Raw genomic sequence first — 17,519 nt, 5'->3', positions numbered from 1 at the left:
AACCTGATGGAGGTCAGTATAGATGGACTAATAGAGAAAGTCCCACACACTGCTAGAAGGCCAAATATTTTTTCAGAGCTAAATGCAGATAAAAATTATTTTTAATTTGCAACCTGATGGAGGTCAGTATAGATGGACTAATAGAGAAAGTCCCACACACTGCTAGAAGGCCAAATATTTTTTCAGAGCTAGATGCAGAAAAAAATTATATTTAGTTTGCAACCTGATGGAGGTCTGTGTAGATGGATTAATAGAACAAGTCCCACACACAGCTAGAAGCCCAATATTTTTCAGAGGTAGATGCAGATAAAAATTATTTTGAATTTGCAACCTGATGGAGGTCAGTAAAGATGGACTAATAGAGAAAGTCCCACACACTGCTAGAAGGCCAAATATTTTTTCAGAGCTAGATGCAGATAAAAATTATTTTTAATCTGCAACCTGAGGGAGGTCAGTATAGATGGACTAATAGAGAAAGTCCCACACACTGCTAGAAGGCCAAATATTTTTTCAGATCTAGATGCAGACAAAAAATTATTTTGAATTTGCAACCTGATGGAGGTCAGTATAGATGGACTAATAGAGAAAGTCCCACACACTGCTAGAAGGCCAAATATTTTTTCAGAGCTAGATGCAGATAAAAATTATTTTTAATTTGCAACCTGATGGAGGTCAGTATAGATGGACTAACAGAGAAAGTCCCACACACTGCTAGAAGGCCAAATATTTTTTCAGAGCTAGATGCAGACAAAAAATTATTTTGAATTTGCAACCTGATGGAGGTCAGTATAGATGGACTAATAGAGAAAGTCCCACACACTGTTAGAAGGCCAAATATTTTTTCAGAGCTAGATGCAGATAAAAAATTATTTTGAATTTGCAACCTGATGGAGGTCAGTATAGATGGACTAATAGAGAAAGTCCCACACACTGCTAGAAGGCCAAATATTTTTTCAGAGCTAGATGCAGACAAAAAATTATTTTGAATTTGCAACCTGATGGAGGTCAGTATAGATGGACTAATAGAGAAAGTCCCACACACTGCTAGAAGGCCAAATATTTTTTCAGAGCTAAATGCAGATAAAAATTATTTTTAATTTGCAACCTGATGGAGGTCAGTATAGATGGACTAATAGAGAAAGTCCCACACACTGCTAGAAGGCCAAATATTTTTTCAGAGCTAGATGCAGAAAAAAATTATATTCAGTTTGCAACCTGATGGAGGTCTGTGTAGATGGATTAATAGAACAAGTCCCACACACAGCTAGAAGCCCAATATTTTTCAGAGGTAGATGCAGAAAAAAAATATATTCAGTTTGCAACCTGATGGAGGTCAGTATAGATGGACTAATAGAGAAAGTCCCACACACTGTTAGAAGGCCAAATATTTTTTCAGAGCTAGATGCAGACAAAAAATTATTTTGAATTTGCAACCTGATGGAGGTCAGTATAGATGGACTAATAGAGAAAGTCCCACACACTGCTAGAAGGCCAAATATTTTTTCAGAGCTAGATGCAGACAAAAAATTATTTTGAATTTGCAACCTGATGGAGGTCAGTATAGATGGACTAATAGAGATAGTCCCACACACAGCTAGAAGCCCAAATATTTTTTCAGTGGTAGATGCAGAAAGAAATTATATTCAGTTTGCAACCTGATGGAGGTCTGTTTAGATGGATTAATAGAACAAGTCCCACACACAGCTAGAAGCCCAATACTTTTTCAGAGGTAGATACAGAAAAAAAATATATTCAGTTTGCAACCTGATGGAGGTCAGTATAGATGGACTAATAGAGAAAGTCCCACACACTGCTAGAAGGCCAAATATTTTTTCAGAGGTAGATGCAGATAAAAATTATTTTTAATTTGCAGCCTGATGGAGGTCAGTATAGATGGACTAATAGAGAAAGTCCCACACACTGCTAGAAGGCCAAATATTTTTTCAGAGGTAGATGCAGATAAAAATTATTTTGAATTTGCAAACTGATGGAGGTCAGTATAGATGGACTAATAGAGAAAGTCCCACACACTGCTAGAAGGCCAAATATTTTTTCAGAGCTAAATGCAGAAAAAAATTATATTCAGTTTGCAACCTGATGGAGGTCAGTATAGATGGACTAATAGAACAAGTCCCACAAACAGCTAGAAGCCCAAATATTTTTTCAGAGGTAGATGCAGAAAAAAATCATATTCAGTTTGCAACCTGATGGAGGTCTGTATAGATGGATTAATAGAACAAGTCCCACACACAGCTAGAAGCCCAATATTTTTTCAGAGGTAGATGCAGAAAAAAAATATATTCAGTTTGCAACCTGATGGAGGTCAGTATAGATGGACTAATAGAGAAAGTCCCACACACTGCTAGAAGGCCAAATATTTTTTCAGAGCTAGATGCAGACAAAAAATTATTTTGAATTTGCAACCTGATGGAGGTCAGTATAGATGGACTAATAGAGAAAGTTCCACACACTGCTAGAAGGCCAAATATTTTTTCAGAGCTAGATGCAGACAAAAAATTATTTTGAATTTGCAACCTGATGGAGGTCAGTATAGATGGACTAATAGAGAAAGTCCCACACACTGCTAGAAGGCCAAATATTTTTTCAGAGCTAGATGCAGACAAAAAATTATTTTGAATTTGCAACCTGATGGAGGTCAGTATAGATGGACTAATAGAGAAAGTCCCACACACTGCTAGAAGGCCAAATATTTTTTCAGAGCTAGATGCAGACAAAAAATTATTTTGAATTTGCAACCTGATGGAGGTCAGTATAGATGGACTAATAGAGAAAGTCCCACACACTGCTAGAAGGCCAAATATTTTTTCAGAGCTAAATGCAGATAAAAATTATTTTTAATTTGCAACCTGATGGAGGTCAGTATAGATGGACTAATAGAGAAAGTCCCACACACTGCTAGAAGGCCAAATATTTTTTCAGAGCTAGATGCAGAAAAAAATTATATTCAGTTTGCAACCTGATGGAGGTCTGTGTAGATGGATTAATAGAACAAGTCCCACACACAGCTAGAAGCCCAATATTTTTCAGAGGTAGATGCAGAAAAAAAATATATTCAGTTTGCAACCTGATGGAGGTCAGTATAGATGGACTAATAGAGAAAGTCCCACACACTGCTAGAAGGCCAAATATTTTTTCAGAGCAAGATGCAGATAAAAATTATTTTTAATTTGCAACCTGATGGAGGTCAGTATAGATGGACTAATAGAGAAAGTCCCACACACTGCTAGAAGGCCAAATATTTTTTCAGAGCTAGATGCAGATAAAAATTATTTTGAATTTGCAACCTGATGGAGGTCAGTAAAGATGGACTAATAGAGAAAGTCCCACACACTGCTAGAAGGCCAAATATTTTTTCAGAGCTAGATGCAGATAAAAATTATTTTTAATCTGCAACCTGAGGGAGGTCAGTATAGATGGACTAATAGAGAAAGTCCCACACACTGCTAGAAGGCCAAATATTTTTTCAGATCTAGATGCAGACAAAAAATTATTTTGAATTTGCAACCTGATGGAGGTCAGTATAGATGGACTAATAGAGAAAGTCCCACACACTGCTAGAAGGCCAAATATTTTTTCAGAGCTAGATGCAGATAAAAATTATTTTTAATTTGCAACCTGATGGAGGTCAGTATAGATGGACTAACAGAGAAAGTCCCACACACTGCTAGAAGGCCAAATATTTTTTCAGAGCTAGATGCAGACAAAAAATTATTTTGAATTTGCAACCTGATGGAGGTCAGTATAGATGGACTAATAGAGAAAGTCCCACACACTGTTAGAAGGCCAAATATTTTTTCAGAGCTAGATGCAGACAAAAAATTATTTTGAATTTGCAACCTGATGGAGGTCAGTATAGATGGACTAATAGAGAAAGTCCCACACACTGCTAGAAGGCCAAATATTTTTTCAGAGCTAGATGCAGACAAAAAATTATTTTGAATTTGCAACCTGATGGAGGTCAGTATAGATGGACTAATAGAGAAAGTCCCACACACTGCTAGAAGGCCAAATATTTTTTCAGAGCTAAATGCAGATAAAAATTATTTTTAATTTGCAACCTGATGGAGGTCAGTACAGATGGACTAATAGAGAAAGTCCCACACACTGCTAGAAGGCCAAATATTTTTTCAGAGCTAGATGCAGAAAAAAATTATATTCAGTTTGCAACCTGATGGAGGTCTGTGTAGATGGATTAATAGAACAAGTCCCACACACAGCTAGAAGCCCAATATTTTTCAGAGGTAGATGCAGAAAAAAAATATATTCAGTTTGCAACCTGATGGAGGTCAGTATAGATGGACTAATAGAGAAAGTCCCACACACTGCTAGAAGGCCAAATATTTTTTCAGAGCAAGATGCAGATAAAAATTATTTTTAATTTGCAACCTGATGGAGGTCAGTATAGATGGACTAATAGAGAAAGTCCCACACACTGCTAGAAGGCCAAATATTTTTTCAGAGCTAGATGCAGATAAAAATTATTTTGAATTTGCAACCTGATGGAGGTCAGTAAAGATGGACTAATAGAGAAAGTCCCACACACTGCTAGAAGGCCAAATATTTTTTCAGAGCTAGATGCAGATAAAAATTATTTTTAATCTGCAACCTGAGGGAGGTCAGTATAGATGGACTAATAGAGAAAGTCCCACACACTGCTAGAAGGCCAAATATTTTTTCAGATCTAGATGCAGACAAAAAATTATTTTGAATTTGCAACCTGATGGAGGTCAGTATAGATGGACTAATAGAGAAAGTCCCACACACTGCTAGAAGGCCAAATATTTTTTCAGAGCTAGATGCAGATAAAAATTATTTTTAATTTGCAACCTGATGGAGGTCAGTATAGATGGACTAACAGAGAAAGTCCCACACACTGCTAGAAGGCCAAATATTTTTTCAGAGCTAGATGCAGACAAAAAATTATTTTGAATTTGCAACCTGATGGAGGTCAGTATAGATGGACTAATAGAGAAAGTCCCACACACTGTTAGAAGGCCAAATATTTTTTCAGAGCTAGATGCAGACAAAAAATTATTTTGAATTTGCAACCTGATGTAGGTCAGTATAGATGGACTAATAGAGAAAGTCCCACACACTGCTAGAAGGCCAAATATTTTTTCAGAGCTAGATGCAGACAAAAAATTATTTTGAATTTGCAACCTGATGGAGGTCAGTATAGATGGACTAATAGAGATAGTCCCACACACAGCTAGAAGCCCAAATATTTTTTCAGTGGTAGATGCAGAAAAAAATTATATTCAGTTTGCAACCTGATGGAGGTCTGTTTAGATGGATTAATAGAACAAGTCCCACACACAGCTAGAAGCCCAATACTTTTTCAGAGGTAGATACAGAAAAAAAATATATTCAGTTTGCAACCTGATGGAGGTCAGTATAGATGGACTAATAGAGAAAGTCCCACACACTGCTAGAAGGCCAAATATTTTTTCAGAGGTAGATGCAGATAAAAATTATTTTTAATTTGCAGCCTGATGGAGGTCAGTATAGATGGACTAATAGAGAAAGTCCCACACACTGCTAGAAGGCCAAATATTTTTTCAGAGGTAGATGCAGATAAAAATTATTTTGAATTTGCAAACTGATGGAGGTCAGTATAGATGGACTAATAGAGAAAGTCCCACACACTGATAGAAGGCCAAATATTTTTTCAGAGCTAAATGCAGAAAAAAATTATATTCAGTTTGCAACCTGATGGAGGTCAGTATAGATGGACTAATAGAACAAGTCCCACAAACAGCTAGAAGCCCAAATATTTTTTCAGAGGTAGATGCAGAAAAAAATCATATTCAGTTTGCAACCTGATGGAGGTCTGTATAGATGGATTAATAGAACAAGTCCCACACACAGCTAGAAGCCCAATATTTTTTCAGAGGTAGATGCAGAAAAAAAATATATTCAGTTTGCAACCTGATGGAGGTCAGTATAGATGGACTAATAGAGAAAGTCCCACACACTGCTAGAAGGCCAAATATTTTTTCAGAGGTAGATGCAGATAAAAATTATTTTTAATTTGCAGCCTGATGGAGGTCAGTATAGATGGACTAATAGAGAAAGTCCCACACACTGCTAGAAGGCCAAATATTTTTTCAGAGCTAGATAAAGACAAAAAATTATTTTGAATTTGCAACCTGATGGAGGTCAGTATAGATGGACTAATAGAGAAAGTCCCACACACTGTTAGAAGGCCAAATATTTTTTCAGAGCTAGATGCAGACAAAAAATTATTTTGAATTTGCAACCTGATGGAGGTCAGTATAGATGGACTAATAGAGAAAGTCCCACACACTGCTAGAAGGCCAAACATTTTTTCAGAGCTAGGTGCAGACAAAAAATTATTTTGAATTTGCAACCTGATGGAGGTCAGTATAGATGGACTAATAGAGAAAGTCCCACACACTGCTAGAAGGCCAAATATTTTTTCAGAGCTAGATGCAGACAAAAAATTATTTTGAATTTGCAACCTGATGGAGGTCAGTATAGATGGACTAATAGAGAAAGTCCCACACACTGCTAGAAGGCCAAATATTTTTTCAGAGCTAGATGTAGAAAAAAATTATATTCAGTTTGCAAGCTGATGGAGGTCAGTATAGATGGACTAATAGAACAAGTCCCACACACAGCTAGAAGCCCAAATATTTTTTCAGTGGTAGATGCAGAAAAAAAATATATTCAGTTTGCAACCTGATGGAGGTCAGTATAGATGGACTAATAGAGAAAGTCCCACACACTTCTAGAAGGCCAAATATTTTTTCAGAGGTAGATGCAGATAAAAATTATTTTTAATTTGCAGCCTGATGGAGGTCAGTATAGATCGACTAATAGAGAAAGTCCTACACACTGCTAGATGGCCAAATATTTTTTCAGAGCTAGATGCAGAAAAAAATTATATTCAGTTTGCAACCTGATGGAGGTCAGTATAGATGGACTAATAGAACAAGTCCCACACACAGCTAGAAGGCCAAATATTTTTTCAGAGGTAGATGCAGAAAAAAATTATATTCAGTTTGCAACCTGATGGAGGTCTGTATAGATGGATTAATAGAACAAGTCCCACACACAGCTAGAAGCCCAATATTTTTTCAGAGGTATATGCAGAAAAAAAATATATTCAGTTTGCAACCTGATGGAGGTCAGTATAGATGGACTAATAGAGAAAGTCCCACACACTGCTAGAAGGTCAAATATTTTTTCAGAGGTAGATGCAGAAAAAAAATATATTCAGTTTGCAACCTGATGGAGGTCAGTATAGATGGACTAATAGAGAAAGTCCCACACACTGCTAGAAGGCCAAATATTTTTTCAGAGGTAGATGCAGATAAAAATTATTTTGAATTTGCAACCTGATGGAGGTCAGTATAGATGGACTAATAGAGAAAGTCCCACACACTGCTAGAAGGCCAAATATTTTTTCAGAGCTTGATGCAGACAAAAATTATATTCAGTTTGCAACCTGATGGAGGTCAGTATAGATGGACTAATAGAACAAGTCCCACACACTGCTAGAAGGCCAAATATTTGTTCAGAGGTAGATGCAGAAAAAAATTATATTCAGTTTGCAACCTGATGGAGGTCTGTATAGATGGATTAATAGAACAAGTCCCACACACAGCTAGAAGCCCAATATTTTTTCAGAGGTAGATGCAGAAAAAAAATATATTCAGTTTGCAACCTGATCGAGGTCTGTATAGATGGATTAATAGAGAAAGTCCCACACACTGCTAGAAGGCCAAATATTTTTTCAGAGGTAGATGCAGATAAAAATTATTTTTAATTTGCAGCCTGATGGAGGTCAGTATAGATGGACTAATAGAGAAAGTCCCACACACTGCTAGAAGGCCAAAAATTTTTTCAGAGCTAGATGCAGACAAAAAATTATTTTGAATTTGCAAACTGATGGAGGTCAGTATAGATGGACTAATAGAGAAAGTCCCACACACTGCCAGAAGGCCAAATATTTTTTCAGAGCTAGATGCAGACAAAAAATTATTTTTAATTTGCAACCTGATGGAGGTCAGTATAGATAGACTAATAGAGAAAGTCCCACACACTGCTAGAAGGCCAAATATTTTTTCAGAGCTAGATGCAGACAAAAAATTATTTTTAATTTGCAACCTGATGGAGGTCATTATAGATGGACTAATAGAACAAGTCCCACACACTGCTAGAAGCCCAAATATTTTTTCAGAGCTAGATGCAGAAAAAAATTATATTCAATTTGCAACCTGATGGAGGTCAGTATAGATGGACTAATAGAATGATGCTATGCCCAAAAGATTTTACTTCACTAGGTGCAGTAAAAAAATTGGTATTCTATACACAGGTGGTATATCTTGCAACACAGATTGGCTACTCCACTGACTAACACACTCTGCAATAGGCCAAAAAGGATTAGCTTTGCTAGATTCAGCCAAATGCTGTGAAAAAAACTTGCACAGCACTGGCACAGACCTGCCTGGCAAAAACTGATAGGAACTGATGTAACCTAGTCCTGAAAAGGACTGCAATTACAATTAGTCTTTACTCCCACAATCTATCTATTTAAGAGCACAGACCTGCCTGATAAAAGTCGTAGGAAATGCTGTAACCTAGTCCTTAAAAGGACTGCAATCACAACTATTCCCTACTCCCAAGCTATCTGTAGATTTGTGCGAAAATTGGCTTGAAATTAACAAGGTATAGCGCACACAGCAACAGCGGTGCCGTCTAACACGCAGCTGCAGCAGTGAGAAAATGGTGGCGACGGGGAAAATGGCTTGGTCTTATAGGGCAAGGACATGTGACATACACTGCCAATGACACATGCCCTTGCTTGTGTGAAAAAAAGCACTTCGCTCCGTGTGTGCGCTGCTGATACGCTGACAGATTGCACCTCCCCACTGTAAATGCGGGAAAGAGAAAAAAAAATGGAGATCTTCATTATTCCTGCAGAGATCCATCCCCTGCCCCTCCCCCCACCCCGCTGTACACTCAAACTGCATATTAACATTAATTTTCATCATTACTGAGAAAAAATCCAGTTATGATTTTGGTGCACGAACAGTTATCGAACATAACCTCGAACAGCCGAATTTTTCTCAAATCGTTCGTGTTCGCCGAACGGCTCGAACACCGCCCAAAACAGCTCGAATTTGAGATTGGCGAACAGTTCGAGTAGAACAATGCTCATCTCTAATCTTCTGTACAATGTATTCTATTTTATTCTTGAATTTATTTATGCTTGCATTTTTGCAAAAAATAAAATCAATTTAAGATTTAAGCAGATTTTTGTAAATTTTTAGTAGAATTCAATTACACTGAAATAAATTTGATCATCTATACTTAATAATGATAAAAAAAAACTACAAAATTAAGTTGAACAATTTAGAAAGGCTCCTTTGTTTTGCTATGCCATTACAATGGTTAATACACTTTCATTTTTTATATAATTTTGTCAAGCATGAAAAATAATGAGACTTTGTATATTACATTATTAGAGGATTTATCTTATTTCATATAAAAAATTGGTGTATTGATCTTTGAAACCCCTGCCTTTCCACATTCTATTTGTCTGCCTTCATTGCCATTGATATCAGAATGTCTTCATTTTTAGTACAGATGCTGGCAGTGAAAGGGTCAGCGCAGCACCTGTGTCTCACTAACTTTGAGGATAAGCTGCTTCAGAAGATTGTTCTGATAAGCAGAGCACTCAGAGAAGGAGACAGGTGCCGACCCTTTCACTGCCAGCAGGGGTGGATTAAGAGTAGCCAGGGCCCTGGGCAATTTAGAAGGTGTGGGCCCTCCCACATGTACCCAATGTATCACGTGACATGTCACATGATCCCCTTTGATAGATCATGTGATAGGTCATGTGACTAACACAGATGCTTTGGTGACATCTTTAGACGGAAAATTATGGAATTTTTTTTCCTTTATGTACACAGCCCTATACTTAACATAGCGCTATATATAGTAGAGCAGCAGTGGGAGATTAATTTCCTTGAGGGGCCACATGAGAGACCATGACTGTTGTGGAAGTTGAGGCTGAAATTAATTCTGCTCAATATTAATAATATTATCAAAATAATAAAAAAATATATTAATTGTATGACTCAGGCTATGTGCCCACAATGCAGAAATGCTCCGGATAATGCCCCGTCTCATGCTGCACATAACACATCTGCATCTCTGGCTGCTGTGGGCATAAAAGGGGACAAACTTATGGTGTGGCCCCCATGCTCCCCTGACCTCAACCCCATTGAGAACCTCTGGAGCATCATCAAAAGGAGTGTCTATGATGGCAGGAGGCAGTTCACATCTAAGCAACAGCTCTGGGAGGGTATTCTGTCCTCATGCAAAACAATTGAAGCAGAAACCATCCAAAACCTGACAAATTCAATGAATGAGAGAGTTCAGAAGCTCCTTTCGAACAAGGGGTCCTATGTGCAAATGTAACATCACCTAGAATAAAGTTTTGTGTTGAAAACTGTTTCATTTCAGTTTGTAATAACCTGCTAATGCTTATAATTTCAAAAAAGACCATTTTTTGTTCTTTATTAAAATGAAAAGGTTGAAAACTCTGCTGTGCATAATAATTTGGAACATGCATTTTGAGTGCAGTTTGAGTGTTTTATTTTTTTTAAAAATATACTGTTATCATAGGCAGTTTGTACAAAAACCTTTCAATTGTACTGTAATAGTTATTTGACTGGAAAATTACAATGACTGCAATTCATATAGGTAATTTGGGAAAATCTGAGAAAATATTATTTGCATAATAATTTGGAAAACAGAGTAGCTCCCTAGATAAAGTATGAGCCCCATATAGCTCCCTATATACAGTATGAGCATCCACATAGCTCCCTGCATGCAATATGAGCCCGTACATAGCTCCCTTCTCTGATCGATTGTCGGTTCCACAGCCAGCTCAGAGAATGGTCGAATGCAAAATGCAGCTACCTGGGAGATACCTCTGACCACCGCATGAGGAGGCCCGAAGGCACCCCCCTGATGGCTGTGCCCAGGTCACATGCCCACCCTGATTCCTGTAGATATGGCCCTGTATAGTTTACATGACAATACATGACTGGTATCTATAGTATAATCAGGGATGTGTCCTTCTGCCAGAAGCCTCTATAGATTGTGCAAGCGCAATACCTGTGCAGTCTGGCCACAGACAGAACGACACATCCACGTCCCAGACAGGGATGAGGAGTGTGGCGCCGGAGATCGCGGTATGCATAAACACTGAGCGCATACCGCGATCTCTGGCACCATAAACACATACGTGTTCGGTCATGTCATCTCTGGAGAGGCCAGGGGAGGAGTGTGGCGCAGGCGCCGATTTCCGGCACAATTTTAGTGAAGACAAATATGAACAGTGTCTTTGACAAAATGGACAGCGTGGTATGCGCATGCGAGTACTTTGGCGCCATTTTGTTGAATACACTCTGCACATTTGTATTCATTCAAATGAAACTGGATATCCCGCTTTGCGGACATGTGGAACATGGACCAGAGTGAGGGGGGAGCATATACCAGGATGGGGGGAAGCATGGACCAGGATGGGGGAACATATACCAGGATGGGGGAACATACACCAGGATGGGGAGAAGCATGGACCAGGATGGGGGAGCATATACCATAATGGGAGGGAAGCATGGACCAGGATGAAGGAGCATACACCAGGATGGGGAAGCACACACCAGGATGGGGGAGCATATACCAGGATGGGGGAGCATATACCAGGATGGGGAGAAGCATGGACCAGGATGCGGGAGCATATACCATAATGGGGGGTAGCATGGACCAGGATGAAGGAGCATACACCAGGATGGGGAAGCATACACCAGGATGGGGGAGCATATACCAGGATGGGGGAGCATATTCCAGGATGGGGGACCAGGATGGGGAAGCATACACCAGGATGGGGGACCAGGTTGGGGGAGCATACACCAGGATGGGGAAGCATACACCAGGATGGCGGAGCATATACCAGGATGGGGGAGCATATACTAGGATGGGAGACCAGGATGGGGAAGCATACACCAGGATGGCAGACCAGGATGGGGGGAGCATATACCAGGATGGGGGACCAGGATGGGGAAGCATATACTAGGATGGGGGAGCATATACCAGGATGGGGGAGCATATACCTGGATGGGGGACCAGGATGGGGGAGCATATACCAGGATGGGGAAGCATATACCTGGATGGGGGACCAGGATGGGGGAGCATATACCAGGATGACAGAGCACATACCAGGATGGTTTAACATTTACCAGGATGGGGGAGCATATACCAGGATACGGGGCCAGGATGGGAGAGCATATACCAATAAAAAAGCTCACCACCCGGGTGTAGAAAAGGTTCAATAGCTAGTATGATATACTGTGATGCAGACATTAGATGTTATATGCTATACACATTGTTATATCCCATCTGATGTCTGTACCACAGTATACCATACAGCAATCGATATACTGGATGACATTTTTTGTACATGGATATACACTGTACTGATCACACTTGGACCTGCCTACAGGACCTCACATATTATATATGGAACAGTATAGGATGTGAAGTCCTGTAGGTTCAGGGTTGATCAGTCAGTGCAGGATCTGCTCTGCTGATGTATGTGGTCGCTCTGCCGGGGCTCAGTGTGATTTATTGCAGGACTCTGGAGCCGATGACCCAGAGTGACCTGATCTGCAGCAAAGGTCAGACTCCGGCCATAAGTCATACAGGGCCCCAGTAGAGCGGCCGCCGACCTGACACTAAGGGATCCGTGTGAACTCATCAGGAGGGGAGCAGCTTCCTCCAGCCCCCTCCTCACTCCAGACATCCTGCCCAGGGCCCGACCTCGACCTCATATTTACCACCATCCACTGATGCACGAGCTCCTCTTCGGCAGGATGAAGTGAATGAAGAAGCTCCAGGCGCTGCTGTGTGACGTCATTTCTGGAGACGCAGCCACAGCGTGCAGGGGGCGTGTCTGTCTCCCTGATGTGGCCGGCCGGCGTCTAATGGTAATGTGCGGTCCCCCTGCCCCTGCCTCTCCAAAAAACAATATAATGATGGTGATTTGGCTGTGGGCCCTGCCGGAGCCTCGGGCCCCGGGCGGTAGCCCAGATTGTCCTCATTATAATCCGCCTATGACTGCCAGCATTAGTACTCCATTTGAGTATGTTCTCTGAGTGCTTTTGAAGCCACTTACTATATATGAAATTCTTTTAAAGGAATGAAAACAAATTCCCTTATTGAAAAGATTTAGAAGGTATCATAACTTTCTATGAAGGACAAATTAATTAAAAAAAACAAAGTTTAGTTACTAAATAAATGGATTATTGAATGGATTTAACCTTCGTCCGGCTGAGTAGGTACAATTGTAACTATTCCGTTTTAAAATTGCAATAACCTTTTTTCGAAAAGCCATAGAGGGCTGAAATTTCGTGACATCTCTGCAGTTTTGACCCAGAATACATTGGCCAAATTTCAATAAAATATCTCCACCCCCTTCCGAGATAAGGGGTCAAGATATTTTTGCATCCATAACAAGCTGCATAGGTACAAATGTACCCTCATATATTTTGAATGAAGATAATGCAAGGAAAAAAGAATAATATTTTTTTTAATGATAATGCTATTTTATTATTATAAACAAGTAAAAAAACTGTTCATTTACATTATAAAAGAAAATGTAAGAAACTTTTTTTATTGATTTTCTTAGCAAGTAATGCATGTTGTCTTTTCTACCGAGTGTTCATCGCAAATGGGTTTCACACAAACAACACAAGACTTTCTAGTCTTACGTTGTTTTCGCCTCAGGTCTCGGCAGATACAGCAACTACCAACAACAGGGAAGGGTCCACGACTACCATGAGGTATTTGAGGGCCAGCTGCTGCTTGCGATGCTACCCGAATGCATCGTCCAAGCACCATTTCTACTGCACCTCGAAGAAAATGGTTTCTCATCATAATTCGGTTTGTACTACGATCTTCAATTACAGGCATACACAGCTGATTTGCAAGATCTTTCAGGAACTTTCTTCGTTGATCCTTTGTCCTGAAGCTTGGATTGTGTTCTCTGTAGATGATGTAGGATGCTAACCCAGTGACGTCAATCATATTGTAGAAAAATGCCAGAGGCCAACGTAATGTTCGTCATTTCACAGTGTACTCTCCCAACATTTTATCCATAACATCAACTCCGGCTTTTGTTTTGTTGTAGTATTTTATTATCTCTGGCTTGGCTGCTAGTGTCTCTTCAGCTTCTCCCGTCATGTGCATAGATGATAGAAGCACGACTGATTTGTTCTTCTTTGGTACATATGAACAGACTGTTGCATCATGATTGTAGGCAAAATTTGTCGAGTTTACAGGCCTTTCTTTGGCAGGCTGCATGTTGCTAGGTAGGAACCTTTTGTTTTTTCTCACTGTACCAACTAGTGTCATGTTCCAGGAGTTCAAAACCTTAGCTAGTTCCATGGTTGTAAAGAAGTTATCGGTGGTGACATTTCTTCCAGAGCCTTTATACGAGCTCACTAGGTCCAATACTGTTCGTTCACCAATGTTTACTTGTCGAGGACCATCAGTTGGTTTCCCAGTGTAGAGCTGACCTTGTAATGGGTAGGCGTTTGATGAGTCACAAGACCAGAAAATCTTTATGCCATATTTAGCTGGTTTTGAAGGTATATACTGGGTAAATTTAGTATGGCCTCTAAATGGAAATAATTGCTCGTCGATGGTGATACAATTATATGGCTTGTAGGCTCTCTCCAGATTTCTGTTCAGCATTGTCCAGATGTCCCGTATTGGTGCAGCTTTATCTGTTTGCACACGTTCTGCACGTGTATTTTCGTTGTCAAATCTGATAAATCTGAGTATCATCTTGAAGCGGTCACGAGACATGGCTGCACGTATAAGAGGCAGATCAGCAACATTCCACATTTCCTCCAGATTCTCTTTGTTGTTTCTGTGCACACCAGCAGCAATCAGTATGCCCAAAAATGCATGGAGTTCAGTTTCAGTAAATTGCTTGAATGTTTTTTGTGGTGGCCGTTCAGAAGAATCAGGAAAACGTTGTACCAGTTCGTTGTTGTAAGCATCACAAACTCTCTTGGCCTTTCGATTCGTTTCTCGTAATATGATGTCACACATCTCGGGAGTCATGATTGACTTGAATAGCTCTTTTGCTGTATACAGGTTGCTGATTGCTGCAGGGCCACCTCTTTGTCGTAGGACATTACGAGATTTTGTTTGTGCATTTGGCAGTGGATCACTACACCATTGAGTTTTATCCTTAGCAGTCCAAATGTCGCCTGCAATGTGAGGCACAGACTCATTCTCAAAACTTTCGTCTGAGTTGTATTCTTTTTCCTGCTCTATGATGATTTCTTGTTCAATGTCTGAATCTTCTTCAGTAACATCCACTTGTGGTACATAGTTTTCATCATCAGATGCAACATATGGTTCTTCTTCATGCTCAGAATCAGATTCTTCTAGCATTCGCATTATTTCGTCAGACGTAAATCTGTAAATATGAAAAAATGAAAAATAAATAATTTTCCGAAATACTACACAATACTACATTATTGGCTTTTCACAAAATGATACTAACCTGCAAACACGTGTTCTTGGATTATGGCGGAAACTTGATCCAGCATCACTATCACTCATGATGACATGGTAGATGAATTTTGGCTTCGTAATTTAGTTCAGTAACACGTGGCAAGTAGAATGAAACTCGATTCTAAAGTGCAGATAAAAAAGTAATTTATTTCTAGTGATAATTATTTATAAATGTAATTTATATATTATGTAAACCGTATACGGTTTCAGAATTTTCATTCCATGTTCGACTGTTTTTTCGACCAATAGGAAAATTGTAACAGAGCCACCATCTTTATTTTGTGCTGAATATAAGTAAAACATCGTAAAACAATATGTAGATACTAATTATTATCCATTTTTCGTATAAAAATCATACCTATAGTGATAAGTTTCATACAAAATATATGTAAGCCAAGTCCAGGCTCAAAGACAATTTCTGACTGTTCTGTCCCCACATAAGGCGAATGAAGGTATAACTGGCTGTTAGATGCTGTGAGACTTTCCTACCTTCGTATCCAAGAAATTGAAGACTTCACAAGACTAGAAATGTGTGTGCTCACAGCAATGAGATGAACAGCAAAATGGCTACTGAGAGGAGGGAGGCAGGAAGAGAAGTAGAAGCCACTCCCAGTTTGAATCAACTTAATTGAAAGCAACATAAGTGAGCAGTAACAACACTGGCCAATAGATATCAGCATAACATTTGTAGCTGAATGAACTTTAGTTTCTGAAACCAAGTAAAGGAGAAAGTCTTCCCACAGTGGAGGTATATATGAAGGTTCAATTGTACCTCTGCAGCCTGTTAACGTTGTAAAATTATGCAGCCTGACGTAGGTTAAATAAATAAATTGTTCACTTTGTGTGCTCAAGGAATGAGCGGACTTATGGAAGTTGGGGTTCTGACGCCCAACTCAAACGTTATTCCAAAGTTTGGTTCGGGTACGAGAACTATACCCGAACTTGAATCAGAACCCGAATCCCATTGAAAACAATGGTGATCAGAACTTTTGAACTGCAAAATTCTCTCTCTCTGCAACGGACTTCCCCCAGAACTCTGAACATTGCAATGGGCTTCCGGGAGAAGTTTGTGTTCGGCGTTTAGCACTGGACTCTAGCAGTCCTGTACGAATGCCAAACTGGTAAGTTTGGGTTCGCTCATCTCTAGGGTGCACCCCTTCTGCTATAAACAACTATTATATTTCTGTTATATCTTATTGCCAGTTAAAAGAACATGCATATTCTAAATTGTTTGATGTTCTGTAACTTACATAATATAACAAATGTTTAGTAAGCTCCTCAAAGAACGTCCACATAGCAAAACAGCAAAATATACAGTATTTCAGGGAATGCAGAAATTATACACAGTCAGGCACAGGTCTTGCTTTGCCCCATCTATTTTGAGACCTGCTGGCACATAGTGAAATGAGTTACTAGAGATTGGGACCTTCCTAATTGGGGATACCTTCTAGCAGCAGGATAGCTTTTATGTTTTTTTCCTCCAAAAAATCTCAGCTAAGCACCTTATGTTTTTTAGATGTGTTGCTACTACTTATTTACTTACTGCAGTGTTTTCTACATTATTTTTATCCTAGGTTGTATTTGTCTATTAACGGTCACAGTGTGTATGTGTACCTACTAGTGATGAGCGAGCACTATAATGCTCGGGTGCTCAAAGCTCGGGTCGAGCACATTGGAATACACGGGTGCTCGACCCGAGCAACGAGCCCAATGTAAGTCTATGGGAAACTCGAGCATTTTTCTGGCGGTCCCCCCGGTGGTCTGCAGAAGGTCAAAAATTGCCCAAATCGATGGGAACAGTGCTCAATTAAATGTCAGGCAGGCAGAATATATAGGCAGACAGGCAGGCAGGGTATATAGGAGGGTGCATG

The sequence above is a fragment of the Phyllobates terribilis genome, unplaced genomic scaffold (assembly GCF_046119375.1).
Source record: "Phyllobates terribilis strain yellow unplaced genomic scaffold, ASM4611937v1 Scaffold_4__5_contigs__length_816908805, whole genome shotgun sequence".
Taxonomy (NCBI): domain Eukaryota; kingdom Metazoa; phylum Chordata; class Amphibia; order Anura; family Dendrobatidae; genus Phyllobates; species Phyllobates terribilis.
Note: the sequence above shows the minus strand (reverse complement) of the source record.